Source organism: Myotis yumanensis, unplaced genomic scaffold, assembly GCF_028538775.1.
Source record: "Myotis yumanensis isolate MYYU_CA2020_CCGP unplaced genomic scaffold, mMyoYum1.0.hap1 SCAF_22, whole genome shotgun sequence".
NCBI classification, from domain to species: domain Eukaryota; kingdom Metazoa; phylum Chordata; class Mammalia; order Chiroptera; family Vespertilionidae; genus Myotis; species Myotis yumanensis.
In genome coordinates this window covers 8,089,396-8,102,611 of record NW_027223773.1, presented here as the reverse complement: position 1 = coordinate 8,102,611, position 13,216 = coordinate 8,089,396, and the positions used below count along the sequence as shown (strand labels likewise).

The window sequence follows — 13,216 nt, the reverse complement described above, 5'->3', positions numbered from 1 at the left end:
CAGGACGCTTTGCAAAAGCCTGGACACCACCCTCCAGCTCAAATGGCAGAGAGGAGCTTACATGCAAGTTTTCTTTCTTTCTTTTTTTTCAATTATAAGAGAAAGTTTATTTAGAAAGTTACAGAGGGAGTAGAAGCGAGCCAGCTGGGCTGCGTAGGCTCAGGAAACAAGTTAAAGAAGCAAGAGAAGAGCCCTTTGGGAGCTTAGGAGAGGGACAGGGGAAGGTAAGGCGCCTGGGGGAGGGGGCAGGATGAAGAGGGGAAGGGAAAGGTGTGCTCCAGAGAAGGAGGGCACACCAAAATGCAAGTTTTCTGACTTTTAAATCAGTGTATTTTCCATGACATGGGATGCTTCTCAGTTCGGTTTTCCATATCACCAAAGCCGGAGATAGAGTTATTGACTATCCATCAACTTTTCCTCTTTTTCTTTAATACTTATGGTGTGGCCTGTAGGTCAGATAACCTAGACTTGGATGCATTAGTCTTCCATTAACTCTGTGTACCTAAACAAGTCACCTAACTTCTCTCAAGTTCATTGTCTAGCCCAGGGGTGGGCAAACTTTTTGACTCAAGGGCCACAATGGGTTCTTAAACTGGACCAGAGGGCCGGAACAAAAGCATGGATGGAGTGTGTGTGTGAACTAATATAAATTCAAAGTAAACATCATTACATAAAAGGGTACAGTTTTTTGGGTTTTTTTTTTAGTTTTATTCATTTCAAACGGGCCATAGTTTGCCCACGGCTGGTCTAGCCTATAACTACAAGTCACCTAACTTCTCTCAAGTTCATTGTATACTGACTACATCAAGGGCCTTTAAGATAGTCATATAAAGAGTTGTACAAATTGTAAGTACCATACAGTATTAATAATATTCATCACCTCCCTGAGGTTAAGCGTTACGTATACTTAACCCTTGTGTTCAACTAAAGTACCTTGTGTATAGTAGTAATAATAATTGACCATTATTAAACGCATGCTATGTGTCAGATATTGTTCTAAATACTTGCATAGATTGATTTAATCTTTACCACAAGTCTAAGAGGAGTTACAATTATTATTCCCATTCTACATATGAAATATTTGAGGCTTGAAGAAATCATCGAGGAACTGAGATTCTGATCCCAGAAGCCCCACTTCATGACCACTAAGGCATAAGGCGTATGATATGATCCATAGCATAAGCCAGCATATCTTCGCTCTGCTTCTGGTTTAGGGACCTTCTAGCAGAGCCTCCGTGTTCACACAACATTTACTGAACTTCTTACAGATGACCATCATGTTCTTTCATAAGTCTCTGAATCCCACCTCATCCACCCACCTCACTGAGAGGAGTGAGGCTCAATGAGAACACAGGGGTATGAGCAGTATTTGTTAAGACACAAACGATAGCCTTGAATAGACAGTGAGTCTGGTTGGCTACACTCTAGTCTAGCACATGGTTAATTAGGCTTAGATATCAGGATAGAACTTACTGATCATGCTCCCAGAAATAGAAGAATCAGGAGACTTTGGAAGATTCATGCAAGGCCAAGGATCTTGCTGCGAGTTCATCCAATAAACCCACCCTGGAACATGGAAGGCCCAAGGGATGGTTGTACTGCCAGATCACTTCCTGTGCTCCATCCTGAGGCCTCCACAGTGTCAGCCACTCACCCCAGGAGGCCCTCCTCTCTACAGCTGGCCGGGCCGATGTGAAATAAGGCAAGCATGAGACAATATTATTCCCACGTTTAGTGGGTTGGAGATTGTCATTCCCCTCAATCTGATGTCTATTCAGAACTTCAGAATGTTACTTTATTTGGAAATGGGGTCTCTGCAGATATAATCAGTTAAGGATTTTAGACAAAATCATCCTAGATGTAGCATGGACACTAAATCCAACTATTGGGGTCCTTAGAAAAGAAAGGAGAGGGAGAGTTGGGCACAGAGACACCTAAACACACAAGAGACAGGAATACAGGGAAGAATGTCACATGAAAACAGAGGGTGAAATTGGAGTGATGCAGTACAAACCAAGAAAGAGCAAGGATTGCCTAGAACCACCAGAAGCTCAAAGAATCAAGGAGGAATACTTCCCTAGAAGCTGAGGAGGGTCAATGGCCTTGACCACATTTAATTTCACACTTCAGTCCCTCAGAACTGTGAGAGAATAACTTTTGCTTTTCAAGTAACCCAGTTTGTGCTAATTTATTATGGTGGTACTACAGAGCCAACATATCACACCGATGGCTCATTCTATTCTATAAAGAACTAGAAAAAGTATTTCAATGACTTTAGAAGTCACCAAAGAATCAGAGATCCTAAATATAGAAGTAAATGAAAAGTTCTGTAAATCACACTCTAGGTGGGGAAAAATTCTGTTAATCACACTTCTCATGGAGAAAACACAAGTCATTAGCGGCAACATTTACTTTCACTTTTGATGGTCTAATAACAAGAACAAAACCCACTTATAGTCGAGCGACCTTTTTGCTTTGTGTAGCACACTTCCACATAATTATAAAACAACATGCTCTTAAAAAGCATGTCCCATAAAAATAAACTTAAATATTTTAGAATGAATTCCAAAAATATAATAAAATACTGTCATATTTCTGCCATCAAACAACCATTTCAAGGAATATTTTTTATTACCCTTGGTTACTACTGATCTAGCCCCGTTTGAAATCTATTACACAGTAAAGTTCATTTAAAAGAGTCACTAATTCACATTTTTCCACAACCTAAATAACTAGGGTCCATCTAAGATCATTTTTTTAAAAAACATACTTAGCTGGGTCCATTTATGCACTTTTGACTATTTTGTCATGGATTATTACCCAAATGAATCGTAGAAGAGACCCCAAATTTTAACTTATTAGGGAGAAAAAAAAGCCTATAAAAATTTTATGCTTTGTAATCAAAGGTAGGGCTCCCAGCGTGGTGCCTGCTACCCTGGTGCAGCTGTGACCGGGAAAAAAAAATCAAGGTGTGATTAAATGGTCTTTTTCATATTATCCTCTCTTAAAGCTTTTGAAATTGGAATGTAGCCATCATTAACAGAGCCAGTTCCCCAGAAATCTCTGCTCCAAGGGACGAAAGGAGCCACCCAACTTCTTTTTTTATTTAGCTTTTTAAAAAATATTTTATTGAATGCATTGGGGTGACATTGGTTAATAAAACTATATAGGTTTCAGGTACACCTCTTCGTGCCAGGCTAATGCCTGCTACTGTCACCTCTCCACCGTGTACTGCTCTGTCGCAGGCCAGTTTTCATGAAGAAAATACCATGCTGATAAGTTCATATACTGAGTTCTTGACATCCTGTAGCTTCATCAGATTTATTTTTTTCACGGCACAAACAAAAAGCATCCGGTGGGCCCTAACCGGTTTGGCTCAGTGGATAGAGCGTAGGCCTGCGGACTGAAAGGTCCCAGGTTCGATTCCAGTCAAGGGCATGTACCTTGGTTGCGGGCACATCCCCAGTAGGGGGGGTGCAGGAGGCAACTGATTGATGTTTCTCTCTCATTGATGCTTCTAACTCTCTATCCCTCTCCCTTCCTCTCTGTAAAAAAATCAATAAAATATATATATATATTTTTTAAAAAGCATCGGGTGGATCCTCTTGGGTGGAACATTTCCCCCTGACATGTGCTACCCTACACACTCTTATGTCCAGTGTCCCCACATCCGTCAGTGGTAGCGTTATTTTCTGGAGCCTTGGCCTGATAACTTTAGAAGCGCTGTAGCTCTTCCCTTCTGTATGTACCCTGCCATCAAATGCCATCGAATTTGTCATCAAATGCTTTCATCTCCTAACTGGTGCTGTCTCATTCACAGCATTCCTCCAGTTCTCAGACCTCCCATCTCCTGGCACCTGAGCCTTCTAGATGACCCTCTTAGGCATGGATTCCTTCTCTCTGAAATCCCTTCCACAGTCTCCATCCAGGTAAATGTGCCTCAGACATTACTTTCTCCATGGCAGTCCCCTGCTTAATATCTTTTTTTAAAAATATATTTTATTGATTTTTTACAGAGAGGAAGGGAGAGAGATAGAGAGTTAGAAACATCGATGAGAGAGAAACATCGACCAGCTGCCTCCTGCACATCTTCCACTGGGGATGTGCCCACAACCCAGGTACATGACCTTGACCGGCATCGAACCCGGGACCCTTCAGTCCGCAGGCCTACGCTCTATCCACTGAGCCAAACCGGTTTCGGCTCTTTTTGTTTTTTAAGAACATAAAGCACATATGTCGAAATGACAAAACTTTTTTTAAAATATATTTTATTGATTTTTTTTTTTTTTTATAGAGAGGAAGGGAGAGGGATAGAGAGTTAGAAACATGGATGTGAGAGAAACATCCATCAGCTGCCTCCTGCACACCCCCTACTGGGGATGTGCACGCAACCAAGATCGGAATCGAACCTGGGACCCTTCAGTCCTCAGGCGGCACTCTATCCACTGAGCCAAACCAGTTAGGGCCCTGCTTAATATCTTGTTATGGTTGCCAGTGGTCCACTAGATAAGAGCCCTAATCCTGTAATGGATTTTCAAACCCTTCTATAATGTAGGAGGGCTTGAAACCCTATTTAGAATCCATCTATCCATCTTTCTTTTCTCATCATCTCCACTACAACTTCTGTTCCAGACAGTTGGGTGTTCATTCTGCTTTCTTTTCAGCTAGACCTCCCCCTTCTTCTGGCCCCATGATGACTCTTTCAGTCTGTCCCCACTGCTTTTTTTTTCTTTTTTTTTACTTTGGACACAGAATGTCCTCCCTTCTTCCCCACCATGAAAACTCTACCAGTTCTTAAAGATCCTGCTCAATCCTACTTCCTCAAGGTGTCTTCTCACACTGCCATACTCTACATGATAATAGTACATCTTGGATATGATTCACTCTCCATGTCCTTCATTGTATGTAACTTCCTCTCCTCCATCCCTCTCATTTCCTGCTTCTCACTAAATTGGCTCAGAGACCCCATTAAAGACCTGCAGGCTTTATCCTCTCATTGTCTTCCCGCTCTACCTGTCCTTTCTCGCCTTACTTCTTTCCCTCCACAGTACTGCATTCTCATCAACAATTCCCCTCACCTTGACCTTCTGTCCTGCTATCAACAATACAAAGTCAAAGAATTGTTTATTTCTGCTGTTTCGATTCAGTCGCTACTGGTACCAATTAGATGACAATGTAGATGAGCTCCTTTAAAATGTCTATATGCATTTATGGCTGTTTAGCTGTTCTTCCCCATGCTTACTCAGCTTCCCTTTCCTTTGTAAGTCCTTCATCTTTTTTTAAAATATATTTTATTGGTTTTTTTACAGAGAGGAAGGAAGAGGAATAGAGAGATAGAAACATTGATGAGAGAGAAACATCAATCAGCTGCCTCCTACACACCTCCTACTGGGGATGTGCCCGCAGCCAAGGTACATGCCCTTGACCGGAATCGAACCTGGGACCCTTCAGTCCGCAGGCCAACGCTCTATCCACTGAGCCAAACTGGTTAGGGCAGTCCTTCATCTTTTTCCCCTGAGCTTGTCAGGTTAGCATGTGGCCCCTTTTTTCGTCCACACTCCTATAGCCTGAAGTTATTTCTATGTTGTCAGAGCTAGTCTGTGACACATGTGACCATGTCACTCTTCTATTAAAAAAAAAAAATCAACTCTGAGCTGAGAGATATTTCTAAAAGCTAGCCTTCTTTTGTGTCTTCCCGGGTTAAAACAGGGTGTGTACATAAAGGCTGGTGAAGACCAGCGTGTAACTTTTGCCCATGTGGCTATTAATTGAGAGATGGTTCCTATTTTCTCCCACTGTTCAAAGCACCAGGTGCTGTCAGTGAAACCGTTTCTTCCTCTTGCCAAATGCAGTTCCCTCTGCTCCAGGTTGGGTCTCTCCATGTCCGTTTCAACTCATTTGCCTGCTGCTGCAGTTTCCTGGGATCTCACAGCCCTGATTAAAAGATGGGATTTGGGCCGTGACCGGTTTGGCTCAGTGGATAGAGCGTCGGCCTTCAGACTGAAGGGTCCCGGGTTCAATTCCGGTCAGGGGCATGTACCTTGGTCGCGGGCACATCTCCGGTGGGGAGTGCGCAGGAGGCAGCTGATCCATGTTTCTCTCTCATCGATGTTTCTAACTCTCTATCTCTCTACCTTCCTCTCTGTAAAAAAATCAATAAAATATATTTTTTTTTAAAAAAGATGGGATTTGGGCTTCAGTGAGGTCTCTTAAAGATGCCTCACTTATTTCTACACAAGAGTCTCTTCACTTGGCAGAAGGGTTAATGTCACCTTTAGAAATACCTGCTGAAATATCCAGTGTCCATCTGGGATAAGATGAGGAGTTGGAGGTTTAAAAGAACTCACCCTGTTGAAGATCGCCCTGGATTTTCAAGATTTTAGACGACTTAATGATGGTTACTTTGCATGTGACATGTGCAAACAAAGCCATGAGGCCCATTCAAGCCACTGCTAGTTTGCTCTGAGCACACGAAGATGCTTTACCTGCTGGCAGGGCCAGCCTGGGCATTATGCAAGCCCTGACGCATGGGCCTGGCTGGCTGGGAGAATCTGGCATGTTTTCCAAGCCTTGTTCAGGATTTGTAAAGGCTCTTCCATGTTGCCTCCCAGTGTGAAGCATGGAGAAGACTGAAAGCCTCATGGTGTGTTGGCTTTTAAGTCTTTCACACAATGTAAATACGAAGAGCTTTACGTGAGTTTACGTGCCCTGTCTCACTCACGATGGATCTTGGAAAAATGCTCTGAGAATCTTCCCTTTGCTTGTCACGTGTCAGGGTGTGTGAGAGAGGCCCAAAGCAGAAGCCAACGGTTCCATTTGTTTATCTTACAATTTTTAGCTTGTGGTCAATCGTTTCATTTGAATGAGCTACATCATGCCGCGGTAATTGTTTTAACCCATTTCCTCCCGGCCATGCCAAACCTTCTGGGGCAGCAATTCCATTCTGCGTTTTTGGAACTGCTTTCCAGAAAACAAGGAGAATAAAGGTCAGAAGCCAACAGATGAATAATTACATCTAAATCCAACTATTTAGGTAGATTTTGAGCTTTTCTTTTTCTCTACTGGCCCAGTGTTGAACATACTTATCAAGCAGGGCATATAACCATATCTATTTTGCAGGAAATAAAAACACTTAGATTAAATGGGTCAATTAATTCATCAAGTAATTCATTCAGTAACTTCCTGCTTCACTTTTCCTCTATTACATAGCTGTTAATAATTGTGTAGGAGAGCCAACGCCGATACACTGATAATCATTTCCATAAGGCACTAGTTCCTGTTATACAAGTTTTATGATGCAAAATCACACAATTATAATGTCCTTTAAAAGAAAAGAAAAAAAGAAACCCTTCCCCCACCCAAAAGAAAAGGTATAAATTTAAGCTAATATAAACTTGTCAGAGTTCTCCCTCTCAATTTCACACCAGGGCGTGGTGCGACACAGCTGGGGAGCTGAGCTAATAAGTGTTGAAAAATGAAAAATGCTGCTTTATGGCATCACATAAACTGGCAAAACGAAGACTTTTACCTCCACCCCATTTTTTGACAAACAAATGCCAAAATGTAGATGCCGTAAGAACGAAACTTTATGGTATGAGACCCGTGGGGCAAAAACAGAATTGCCGTGGGGGATTTTCTTTTTATTGAGGACTATGTGCAATCAGGAGTGGCATAACATTTATAACATCTAATCACTTTTTGTTCCTTTTTGAACCTCAAAGGGGTCATTTCTAGGAAAGCTGTGGGAAACCCTGCGTAATGATCTATTTATCCAGTAGTGAAACAGGATTATCCCTTTTACAAGGAGACTGAGCTTGCCCTAACAAGATAAATACGTAATATGAATGCACAAATGGAGGATTTTGAGGAACATTACGTCCCACAAATATTTATTGAATAACGATAATCGCGTTCAAAGAATGATGCAAAGTGTTCTCGTGTAACTTACATTAAATAATAGAATCGGGATCCAGCTGTTTTTCTTGGGCTGGTTGGCTTCCTAGCTGATGGCCATTCATTCCCTCTCTTACCCAACTACTCACTAGCCATTCATTTGACAAACTCAATCAGCAAACATCTATTGCGAGTTTACCATGTCCTAGTCATAGCGGCTTACTAAGTCATGCAAACTACACCATTACAGCAAACTGTCATAGGTTCATCTTGAGAAGAAATCCCTTTATCAGGGCCAAGACATTAACTGGATGGAGCCAGAACAAGTTTAGCAAGAAAAGAGAGGCAACTGTGAATATTCTCTATCACTTGGTAGAATAAATGACTTCAATAGACTCAACCATTATATAATCAAATACTCAGAGTGTCCGATATTTATTAGAATAGTAAACAAAGACAAACATATAAGTGCTAATTGAGAGAGTGAAAAAGCATACCTAACATTTGGAAGAGGTGCCATTTGGGTAGTCCAAAATCATGTGCCAATTACCTAGTAATAGGATGAAAAGGGGGAATTCTGATGAAAGCATTTAAAATGTGCAATTACTGTGAAAAGTAACCTGTTTCAAATTCCCCAAAGTATTTGAAGTGTATTTTATTGGACACAATTAAGGGCTATAATTACATGAGCTGGGTCGTGTTACTATTTTTATCTTCCATAATTTAATAAAATGCATCACTGAAGTATTTTCTTCTTAAAGAAATGCAAATCCTACAAATGACAGATGATTACCAGGAACAAATCTATTTCCCTATCAATAATATTACTCTAATGTTACTACTCAATTTCCCACCACATATACCAAAATGGTAGAAATAAAAAGCACTTGGTCAACTGTAATAGGTTCTAACTATGAAGCAGATAGCCTTAAGATGCATCTTTTCTCTCATTGTCCTGTGGCTACATTTATCCTCTGAGCTACAGAAAGGAAATGTACATTAAGACTTGTCAATTATCTTGGTTCTAATGCTCAGGTTATAGATGGCAATCCACCAGTGCTGTTAACATTTTAACTAACTTGGTTACATTGAATGAAAAGTTCCCCTTACTAATCCTCAGGTAGCAGTTACTAGGTTTTTTTTGTTTTTTGTTTTTGGTTGTTGTTTTCTTTGTAAATATATTTCATTGATTTTTCACAGAGAGGAAGGGAGAGGGATAGAGAGTCAGAAACATCGATGAGAGAGAAACATCGACCAGCTGCCTCCTGCACACCTCCCACTGGGGATGTGCCCGCAATCAAGGAACATGCCCTTGACTGGAATCAAACCTGGGACCCTTCAGTCCGCAGGCCGACGCTCTATCCACTGAGCCAAACTGGTTTGGCAGTTACTAGGTTTTTGATACCCAGTTGAACTTCTAGGATGTCTCACAACAAAAGGCCATAATACCCACGTCATCTCTAGGAAGCCAATGCTGACTCCTGACTTCACTCTGTATGAGAGGGTTATCATAATTGCGTTTACAACTCGGACATTTGAGAAATAGAAATACTGGACCATAGTACGTGAACTTGAGACCTCTGGATACGTGAGAAGTCACCAATTTTGTATCATTTGCCGTGAGGTATTTTTTTTGTCCATGTGAGTTGAAATGCTGGCCATCACACAATACGGCTTCACTGGGGAGGCACACAAACCCCAAAGACTTAAGAGAACTTATGGGAACCAACTGCCAATAGCCAAGCCAGACAGAAACACTCTTAGAGATGCAATCAAGCATCCTTTCAAACAGTGTGGGTGGGAGGTGAGCAAGAAGCTTCTGCAGAACATCTTGGAATGTAGTAATGGGGAATGTGGTGACATCTTGAAGAAAGGATTTAGCCAACCACCGGCCCCAAAAGGCAATAATTATAAACAATGACAACCTCTGGGAACAACAGTCACAGCCACAAATTCAAGTTCTCTCTTCAAAGGGCTTCATTTTAAGCTTCAGATCCCCAAATAATTGCCATGATTAGCATAACCTTTGAATATAAAAGCAAGCTTTTTTTTCTAACATATGATATAGACCATTATTTAAAAAAAATATACATATAGGGTGTCCCGAAAAATATATACACACTTTGAATAATTATTAAGTCAGGCTTATTAAAATACATTTCACTTTTAAAATGTAATAGAAATCAGTTCTTAAAGCAGGCATACATTTTTTTGGAGACACCCTGAATATTGGTTCTTCACAGTATTTGTGGGCCGTTTGTACAAGCACACATGAATCTTTTTTTTTTTTAATCTTTTAAATGAAATCCCTAGAGAAGCTTCTTGCATTGACCCTATTGGAAAAGCCTGAGAGATTTGGGGAACATGGTTAAGAAATGAGTGCTGTTGTGTACAACCAAGAGTATGGTTGGACTTTTCATATCACACTCTATATTTTTCTTCTCTCTCTCTTTTTTTTTTTTGTCAGAAAGGAGCAAGTCCCCTTAATGATGTTATAAGGGAAACATGGTGCTTTACACAAAGTACAACTTGTAGGGGAAAAATGCATTCACCTTGTGTTTATGGCCAAGGCCAAGGGTCAAAATGAAAATCATGGCCGGTGTGAACTGAAATAATCAAGAGGTTGCATGTGTAGTGCATTTTTATGTTTTCTGGAAGTTTGTTTTAAGACAAAGAACATGTTTATGAACAGTTCGGTCTTTTCAGGGGACCAAATAAGGGCTTAAAGACAATGATGAGATTTGCGTCTATGTGTGCGTATCAAGGGGAACACTATATTTGCCTTCTCGACATCCGTTCTAGCATGTCTTTGCTGAACAAGCAACAAGTTGGTGGTAGCTATTACCCCGAGTGGCTTCCAGATGTTAGCCATGTGACTGAGCAGAACTAGTCCCTGACAAGAGTGGCAAGAGAGAGCAATTGTTAGTATATTCAGTGATTTTAATAACCATGAAATACTCTTTCTCGTCTATCAACTCCACCTGCACAATGTAAAAAAAAAAAAAAACAAAAACCTACATAAATAGCAATTTTTTTTTAATGGGAAAGAGGAAGATTTAAATCTATATAACATATGTGAATCTACTCTTTTTTTTAAAAAAAAAGAAATAACTAAGTTAATGTAAGCTGGTTACTATTTATTTTCTAATGTTTTAATTTTTTAGATTTTAAATTTTATGTCTATGCTGGCTAGAAAGGAATAAACATTCTTACAGTCTATGTTAAGATATTAAAAGCCCTTTTAATGTTTTACATAGTTTAGGTAAAAACTGTCATTAAATTGTTTTCAGCCTGAGTTGAACATTTGTGCATTTTTTGTGAAGTAAAATAAATAACTCATACTTTTGCAAGTAAAGGTATGTACTTTTTCTGGCTTTCTTGAAATTATATTTCAAGTGCCAACATACTTCATGGGTGGCATTCCTCACTGAGAAGCAAGACAGGAATTGATATTTTTACTACAGTCAACCCACTTGTCTTCGTAAACAAGATATTGTTAATGTTTTTCCACTTAGACTTCAATGTTAGCAAGAAGAATACGTAAATTGTTAGAAGAGAGAAATAAATTACACAAACAGCTTTTTAAAGATCATCATTGGTACAAACTGAAGCAAGAAGTTGAAATAGTCCATTGTGGTTCCAAAAGCTGAGGTTTCATGTGTTTTAAAAAATGTGAATTATTCAGTAGATGGTTTGTTCATCTCTTGTACTTTTCCTATGGACACAGGTGTAGTGAGTGATATTTCTGAACATCTTTTGTCTATTATACATCCTATAATGACCATGTAAATATAAACTCGTGGGAAACATGGGAAAAAATTACATGAAAATTATCTTCACACACACATCTGCAGTCTGCTTTCTAGTAAGAGAATACTTACTAAGGACTAAGCACAGTGGCAACATTAAAGAAAAACTCTTTATTTTTTTGTTGATTGTTTTAGGCCCATTGTATGCGAGTGGGGAATGGGAAAGACAGAAAAGTAAATGATCAAATGTACAAATGTTGTACAGCAGTTATAAAGGGCATTTGAGCCCAGAACAGGAAAATCTTTAAGATCCCAAGAACGGAGGCAATGGCTATGTTAAAGTTTATAATCTCACATAACCATTCCTCTCTAAAGCATTTAGTTCTGTTTTATACGAATTCAGGACCTTTAAGTTTTTTCCTAGTCAGTTTTCACAAATGGACAAGGGGAATGTATAATGAAACTTACATTGTCAATTTATAAAATTTTTAAAAATCTAATGCTGGGCATTTTACACAATGTATACCTATTGTTTATGTACTGTATATGTGTTTCTCTGTCCCTTCGAATAATGCAACAGACAAGAACCAATGGCCTGGCTGGCATGGCTCAGTGGTTGAGCAATGACCTATGAACCACAAAGTCACAGATTGATCCCCAGTCAGGGCACATGCCAGGGTTGCAGGCTGGATCCCCATTAGGGGGCGTGCAGGAGGCAGCCAATTGTTGATTCTTTCTCCTCATTGATGTTTCTATGTCTCTCTCCCTCTCCCTTCCTCTCTGAAATCAATAAAAATATACATATTTTTAAAAACAACCAATGGAGAGGATACAATTGGATGCTCAAAAATGAGTAAAGCAACTAATGGATAACTGTGAAATGTCTGCATGACTAGTGTGATTTCACTTAACTGCAATCATTTGAAAATGCCAAACATTAGCCATCTAAGTGGCTAATATTTCAATCACTTTTTAAGCCAACAAGTGTGCCCTAAAGGATTTCTAAACACATAGTGTAACAGCAAACTAAACTCTGACCCTGACATTTATATGTTTAGATCCCAACAGATATTGAAACTTTGCAAAAAGGGAAACTTTTCTGTTTTGTTTTTATTTTGTTTACTTGATTCTCTGAGTTGAGACATTCAAGTTAGCAAAAAGAAGTGCATCCATAATGGGCACACAGACTGGCTGAAAGCAAATGAGCAACAACAAAATAATTAAAAGATACACAAAGAATAAAAGAATGTACCAATAAAAATCTTCCAGGGATAATTTCCCCCCCAAGTTCAACAGGGCAAAAGATCCACCATAAAAGAAGCAAACAACCATCCTGAAACTTAATTACATTTCAAAGTCCTGCAGTCACATGAAAGGAACAAAACATTTTTGTTCGATAGTTTGCCTACCAGATGGCATTTCTAAATATAGTCATCTAAAACCTTCTGTTTGTTCTATAAATAAAGATGAAAGGAATAGCAACAATAGCTAAGCATTTAAATCACTGGAAATAAAAGAGCACTTTGATTAGTTTGGAAGAATCTGGCTGATGCTAATAATGATCCTGAATCTGG

The 13,216-nt window shown here is 39.6% G+C and overlaps 1 long non-coding RNA gene across 4 annotated transcripts in view; it reads right to left on the bottom strand.

Annotated features, from left to right (window-relative positions):
* LOC138999264 (uncharacterized) overlaps positions 1–13,216 on the bottom strand; it is a 258,828-nt gene that overhangs the window by 243,006 nt on the left and 2,606 nt on the right. The gene's annotated exons all lie outside the window — the stretch shown is intronic.